This window comes from Podarcis filfolensis, assembly GCF_964270895.1.
Source record: "Podarcis filfolensis genome assembly, chromosome: 6".
Taxonomy (NCBI): Eukaryota; Metazoa; Chordata; class Lepidosauria; order Squamata; family Lacertidae; genus Podarcis; species Podarcis filfolensis.
In genome coordinates, this window is record NC_139609.1 from 30,173,384 (window position 1) to 30,180,608 (window position 7,225).

The 7,225-nt window shown below is 43.6% G+C and overlaps 1 protein-coding gene across 1 annotated transcript in view; it reads right to left on the reverse strand.

Annotated features, from left to right (window-relative positions):
- Nucleotides 1-6,803, reverse strand: part of LOC310765245 (uncharacterized protein) — a 63,132-nt gene extending 56,329 nt beyond the window's left edge. The window contains exon 1 of the mRNA XM_083620021.1: nt 6,429-6,803. The gene's annotated coding sequence lies outside the window, so the exon portion shown is untranslated. The remainder of the gene's footprint in view (nt 1-6,428) is intronic.
- Between the last annotated feature and the right edge of the window lie 422 nt (nt 6,804-7,225).

The following is a 7,225-nucleotide window of genomic DNA, read 5'->3' on the forward strand; positions in this document are numbered from 1 at the left end:
AGCCATCGAGTCCAACTGCCTCCAGTGCAGGAATCTTTTTGTCCAACGTGGGGCTTGAACCCATGACCTTGAGATTAAGAGTCTTGTGCTTTACCGACCGAGCTATTCTTGATGGCGAGCCGAGAACCAGAAATATAGCAGGGGTCGAACTAGTGGTGACCAGTGCCCAATGGGACTGGGAGGGCACAAAACAGGGAGCCCAAATGCAGATGGAGCCAGAGCCTCTGTTGCCACCTGAGGTCTACCTTCCCAGACCTGCAGTTGGTGAGACCAAGTTCTGGAAAATGCTGGACAACTATGGGAAGATACAGATGATGAACCAACCACTAACAGTGCCTTAATCTGGACTGAGCTTCAATTTATTGGCTCTCCTCCAATCCATTACCAAGTCAATACATTGACAATCAACCCTTGCCTTGCTACTATTACCATGCCACACATTTTTCCTGGCACTGTCTCTTACCTCAAGATAGATAGTTAACTGCCCAACCTTGATATAAAGTTTTTTGCTATATCATTAGCCAACATTTTACTCCATATCACTCAGCACCCTCTTAACACAATTCACTTGATAGCCAACAGCTAATCCATTTTTTGTTGTTCTGGAGTAAGGTCCCACATGATTAGAAAGTATCCTGGCAACGCGATGAGTTACAGAAATGGCTTTAGGAAGGATCAAAACAGTCGCGAGGGACTACCACACCCACAAGCTGCAAATCTGCAACTGAACTACTGCAACGCACCCATGGAATCATGATCCTTATGAGCAAAAGGCTGAAATCCAAGTACCTGCTGTGAACTCCATCCGGAAGCCAAGAGCAAGAGATCACCGCCAAGTAAAACAAAGCTGGAACAATGGAAAATTAAAACAGAAGTCCCACTAGGATGAAAGAGCCAAAATACTATGGACCCAGAAATTCAAACATAATGGCACAAAGCCAAGATGGGAAATGGCCACCCTGGAATGGTTGCAGAGACTTTAGGATGGTCCAGGTTGTATGGTGTGTCAATAGAAAGTGGGTGGTCACTAAAGCAAACTCTTGCTGAAACAAGAGACGAGATAAAGGAAGACGCTAAGATGAATGAAACCATGGCGAATTTGGATGCCCCAGGAAGGCCACCCGGTAGCTAGAGAAAGAAAGAAAATGGCACAAGAGCCACAGGCAGAAGGACTTTCATCACATGACTCTCCAGAGCCACCTGCAAGTATGAGTAATGCCCACTCAAGGTACGGAAGAAAGTTCAAACCCCAAGAGTAGGTGGACAGCGTTATACAGTAGAAGCAATTATTGTACCTGCCTTGCCACTGACATAATCTGGGACAGTGTGGTCCAACAAGCTGCCCTCAGCTAGGGGCGGTACTTGTCATTTGATGTCCCCCCCACGGCCCTCACGCTGCCTTCCCAAACCCAGGTAAGTGAGGTGCTGGGTTTTGAGAAGGAGGCAAGAGGGCTCTGGCAGGGTCCCAGAGTCTTCTCCCACCTCCTTCCCAAAGCCTAGTTAGCTTCCCACATAAACTTGATGCTGAGCAGCAACTTGCGAGTGCACAGTATAGGGTCTTGCTTGGGTGGTATTTATTGGTGGGTATCTATTAATGAATTTTCATGTGGTACATTGGTCATGTTACATTGGTCACAGGCCATTTGCCGGAAAAACCTTTTCTCCAGTTTCCAAAAAACATTGCCGTAAATTTGACACTTATCCATGAAACATTAGCTCTTTATGTATATTGCCATACATCTGGGGAAGGGTGGGAATGGGTTGCAGATTTTAAAGCAGGCTAACAAGAAAGCATTTTAACTACAGGTGACATACTTCTTGACTATTTCTGTAAGGAAGATCAAGGCAGTTAACACAGTTTAATGTTAATTAGAGTTCAATAATAGTAGCTAAAACACAAAATATTATGTAAGCAAGCTTACAAATGGCACATTGGTCACTATGGAATTATGCATAAAATATCATTGGTTGGGAGAGAGGCACATAAAGTCACAACGTCTGTGTGTCTTTCTGTCTTCCTCATTTGTCTTTCTGTCCTCTCTCACACACGTGCCAGCATTCAGGTTGGTATCCAACTCTCTTGTCCTATCAGCACAAGGATTTCCACTTGCACAATTGCCACACACACACATGCTTAAATCTGCAATAGAGGATTGGGGGACCCTCAGAACAGATTTAGGGGGCAGAGGAGAAGGAGAGGAGGGAAAGTCCCATTGTTAAAAATCCTTGCCCTGGTGAGAGGCTTACTTAACCCTAAATTGGACACAAGCCACAATCCAAGCACCCCATCTAACCTTCAGAAGGCTTGTTTTGAATACGAAATTGTCTTTTCAGAGTGTGTTTATATGTGTATTACAAACAATAGTGGGAAAACATTTGGAAGACCTCATGGGTGTGTGTGAAAACTATTTCCTGTAAATCAAGTGGAAGAGAGGTTTGTTCCCTTTCATGTTTGTTGATTTGTTTTATTAATTAAGAGGTCATGAGTTGTACTCAAGTTTAGTGCTACTCCGAGTTGACCCAAATCTCAATGGGTCTACTCTAAAGAAGACTTTGTTGAACCAGTGAAAGTAGATAAATAGGTACTGCTGTGGTGGGAAGCTAAATGGCGTTTCCGTGGCTTCCATCACAGTATCCCATTGTGACAGGAGCGGATTAGTTATGCTGGCCACATGACCCGGAAAGCTGTCTGCGGACAAACACCGGCTCCCTCAGCCTGAAGCGAGATGAGTGCTGCACCCCATAGTCTCCTTTGACTGGACTTAACCATCCAGGAGTCCTTTACCTTATGAGGAAAAGGGAGTAGAGCAAACATGCTTGAAGAAAAGCCTGGCAAAAGCAGCCCCTTCCCTTTGGGTCTCTCCCAGTTGCTGAGCAACTTCAACGCACCAGCCTAGCATTTAAGAGGAGGTCCTCAGTGAAGAGGCCTCTGGTTCTGTCAAAACGTTTTTGAGGAAGAAAATTCTCTACATTTGTGCAACCTACTCAACGTTTTTGGGTATCTCTCGTCCCTATGGGACTGTGCTTCAGTATTGACTTTGGACTGCATTCTGATTGCTGGACTTCAGACTTGGCTACTTGGATTGGCCTTGGACTGTGTTTCCTGACCTTTGGACTTCGCTTGTGTGGCTTGAGCCCCGGACTTTGGACTTTGGACTTGCCATACTGATTTGCTGAGAGGTAGTCCAGGGGTTCAGGACACGGAACAACTGTCAATCAGCAGAAAACCTGGTTGGTGTTTGCTCCGATTCAGCAATAAAGACCCGGTTTCCCTGGAGAAATGGAAGTGTTGAATATGAGCCCTCTCTTACACACGCAGGGTTAAAACACAACTCCCATTCAATTCCTGGTAGAAATGGGCTAAAACTCCTGTGCAGAACCACATCCCTTTTATGTGCTGATGCTGGCCATTTGGGGAAAAGCTACTGTTAATTGTGTAGAGTGGTACCTTGGTTCTCAAATGGCTTGGTACTCAAACAACTTGGAACCCAAACACTGCAAACCCGGGAGTAAGTGTTCCAGTTTGCGAACTTTTTTCGGAAGCCGAATGTGCTCCATTTGGAGTGGTAAGCTTCCGATTTGAGTGCCACACTGCCATTTTGAGTGTTACGCTGAGGTCAGTCTATTTATTTTGTGCTTTTGTTTCTGCAGCTTTTTTGTTTTGTTTTTGTGACTGTATGGAACCCAGTTCAGCTACTGACTGATTGACTGTGTGACTGCAGTACATTGCTTATCGCTTTCATGTTATGGAACAGTGGTCCCGTTAGATAGTAAAATTCATGTTAAATTGCTGTTTTAGGGGTTGTTTTTAAAAGTCTGGAACGGATTAATCCATTTTGCATTACTTTCTATGGGAAAGCGTGCCTTGGTTTTGGAACGCTTTGGTTTTGGAATGGATTAAGTTTAAGAAGCAAGGTACCACTGTACTTTTTCGACTTCTTTGATGGGTTCTGAGGTGCTGTACAGAAATAAAAGAACCAATATAACAAATGCATTGTGCAAGCCAGAGGATGCTTTCAGGAAGCCATAACATTGCTCTAGGCCTGGGTTAAAGGCCATAGAAGGTAAAAAGATGCTGGCCAAGTATTCTTCTTTACAGAGGGTCATTCTTCCTGCCATAGGACTTTGAGATAAGCACTGAGACAAGCCCTATATCCTTCCTGGTGATGAGGGCATCTAGATGGGGGGGGGGATGCTAACAATGGCATCAAATGGACCATTAGAAAAATTCTGGTTTCCTTCCTGTCCCCTTCCCCACCGCCTTCCATTTTTGCAAATAAACAAGATAAGTAGATAACTTTTCTCTTTGATCCATTTGAGCCTGCACTGGGGAAACACAGGATCTTTGTTTAAATAGGAATGAAATATTATCCATTGGGATAGTTGAATTGACACGTTCCTTTTCAGAGTTCTGTGGGATGTTCATCCCATAGAATGTCCTGTTAGGTTAAGAAACAAAGCAGATTTTTTTGTTTTTGTTTTTTGTCAATGCAGAATTTAAAAGTAACCAAGTATGGAACCAGACAAAATATTGGGTGTTTTAAGTTAAGATACAAAACATACATCTCAGTATATCTTGCTGTGGAAATTGAAAACTTTTTGTTTCAAAAGAAATGAAATTTATCCCATCCACAGCCCCATTAAAAGAGAGGGAAGTGGATGCCCAAATTCTTGGAAAGTTCCCAAGTTTGGTAGAGTCCCCAATCTATTTATTATATTAGGGGATTCCTATTATATTAGGGGATTCCCCCCCCCTTTTAAGTAACTTCAATCAATCTCTGACTTTTGTCTTCTGGGTTTCTGGGGGTTTTCCTGTTGTTATTCTGTCTCTCACAGCTACAATAAACCTACCATTAAAATTATGGACTGGACATTTCTCTGTCAGAGGGCAAACGGGCAAATTTAGCAGGAGATCAAATACTTTGCCCCCTCACTGCATAAGCATTTTGTTTTTTATGATTGAAAGGTAAAACAAGTAAAAAAAAATTACAACAATTAAATAGGGAAATCTATTCTGTGGTCTTGGATGATCACATTTAGAATGCTGCATATGGTGAAGAATTTTCCAGCACTGACTCGTCTTTTCTAAGCTCCAGCCTTCCTTCTGCAAATACTGCTATGCACTGGTGCTAGAGGATGAGAAGTACTCCTCTGATGCTTAGGATTCTGCACTATGGGGCCACACTCAGCCCCAATGCTGCCCACCCCTCTGTGCCCTGAAATATTACTTGCATGGTGCTCTGGTGCCACACTGAATTGCTAACTGCTGCTCCAACATCGCATCTCAGTTCCAGAGCAACGAGACCAGGTATAATTTATATTATTCATGTGTATAACCAAAGTGAATAAGGGGGGGGGGGGAATGAACATCCACTTGGATGGAGACAAGCAAAAAACTTGTGTCCTACTGTGGGAGAATTTCAGTTCAGTTCATATTTAAATGTAATGTTACCTAATTTGCACTTTTTACGAAACAGTAAGTGAACCATAACTTGGCTATCCTGTGAAATTCACACTTTTCGGAATTTTGCAAGACAGTTCTCCAGGTAAGAAATATGCACAAAATGCATACATTCCCCACATTTACAAGTATGGAGTTCCCCTTTGTTACCTCAAAAAAATAGGGACTCTCACAGGCTAATTGTTGTAATTCTAGGCTCCATTAATTGAGAAACTACGCAATGACACACACACAAAATTGTATTATGAACTCAGTAATGCTTTTAAAGAATCTTTAATTAATCTCACTTTTTATTAATCACAACAAATGTTATTAATTGTTATTACTTGCCGTTCAACAGCAGTTTAAACAACAGCTTAACAAATTTTGAAGGGGAAGGCATGCGGGGCCTTGTTCCACCTTGTTGCCCCAAATCCTCCCTTCAGCACCTGACAGCACCTTCAGACACCCAACCAAAGGGTGGGATATTTGGTGAAAAACTGGTGGAAGGCTACAATCTGTATCACAGTTGTGACCTGGGCAGGATCTACACACGGGGGGGAAACACTATAAATAAGTCATAAATTAGATCGTTATAACAAAAGAAAAAAACAACCCTATGTAAAATTGCACAAACAAATTTTGTGCTCTACAGCCCCATCTGGAGTTGCATCTTTACAACGGAGTTACAACGATACAACTGACTGAGTGTAACTAAGTCCCTGGAAAAGAACTTCACACAGCTGCTTCCTTAAAAATAAAAACAGTCCAATGAAGCTCACTTTTGTAAAAGCATCTTTATCATGACATGTAGGTTGGCCCTAAAATGTGAACATCACCAAAACAACAACAACAACACACACACAAAAAAAACCCCAGCTTTTGAGGCTCATTTGATGATAGACAGAAACTCGAACTGCTTTGCCTAAGTGCTTTTTGGATCTCATTATTCACCAGCTAGCAAGAGTAGAAGAGCTAAGAAATGAACTTGCTTACCCACCTGCTCAGAGGGTTAGAGAGATACAGCTGTGCAGTGGGGCAGCAAAGCAGGAAAATCTCTAAGAAACAAATCCTGGCAGGCCTGTTATTCTCCAGAAAAAAGTGTCAGAGCAGTGAAGGGGACAAAGCAACAGATCTGTGCTCACATTCTCCCCCTTTGTAGGAAGGCAGGCATCTGTTTGCTCTGGACAGTCCTTCATGCATCTGCTGAAAGTCGAGGAATCTGTCTCCCACATAAAGGCTACGATCCTCAGGACCCTACCCTTGTTCCCTTTATCTTGATGTGACAGCCACATGATTTATGGACATTTTTTCCTAGAGGAAGCAAACTAACATGCTTGTCTCTGCTTCAAGCGCACACACACCCATTCCAACCTTCCCTAAGATGAGCTGAGCTCCGGTTTGAAATTCAAGGGCACTTTGCCAGCCTTGACGGAGCAGAAATCTTGAGGAGTAATGAGCACTGCAGATCTCATGTCCCTCAAGACAGCACGATTGGAGGGGGAATCACTCGCTGCCAGAGCCGTCTTTCCTATTGGGCTTACTGGCGCGTTGTGCCAGGGCGGTCTGGGAAACAGGGGGCGCCGGAGGGATCTTTGCACCACGGTGTCGGATATGCTTAAGACGGCCCTGCACGCTGCAGCCATAGGAGTCCGTGGCTGCCAAGGGATGCAGTGTTGTTTTTCTTGGGACAACATCTTCTGGAGGAGAGTGGCCTGCGAGCTATTGGCTAGTCTTAGAAAGGGGGCCTCGTATTACCTGTTCTGTGACTCTAGCAATGTCTGC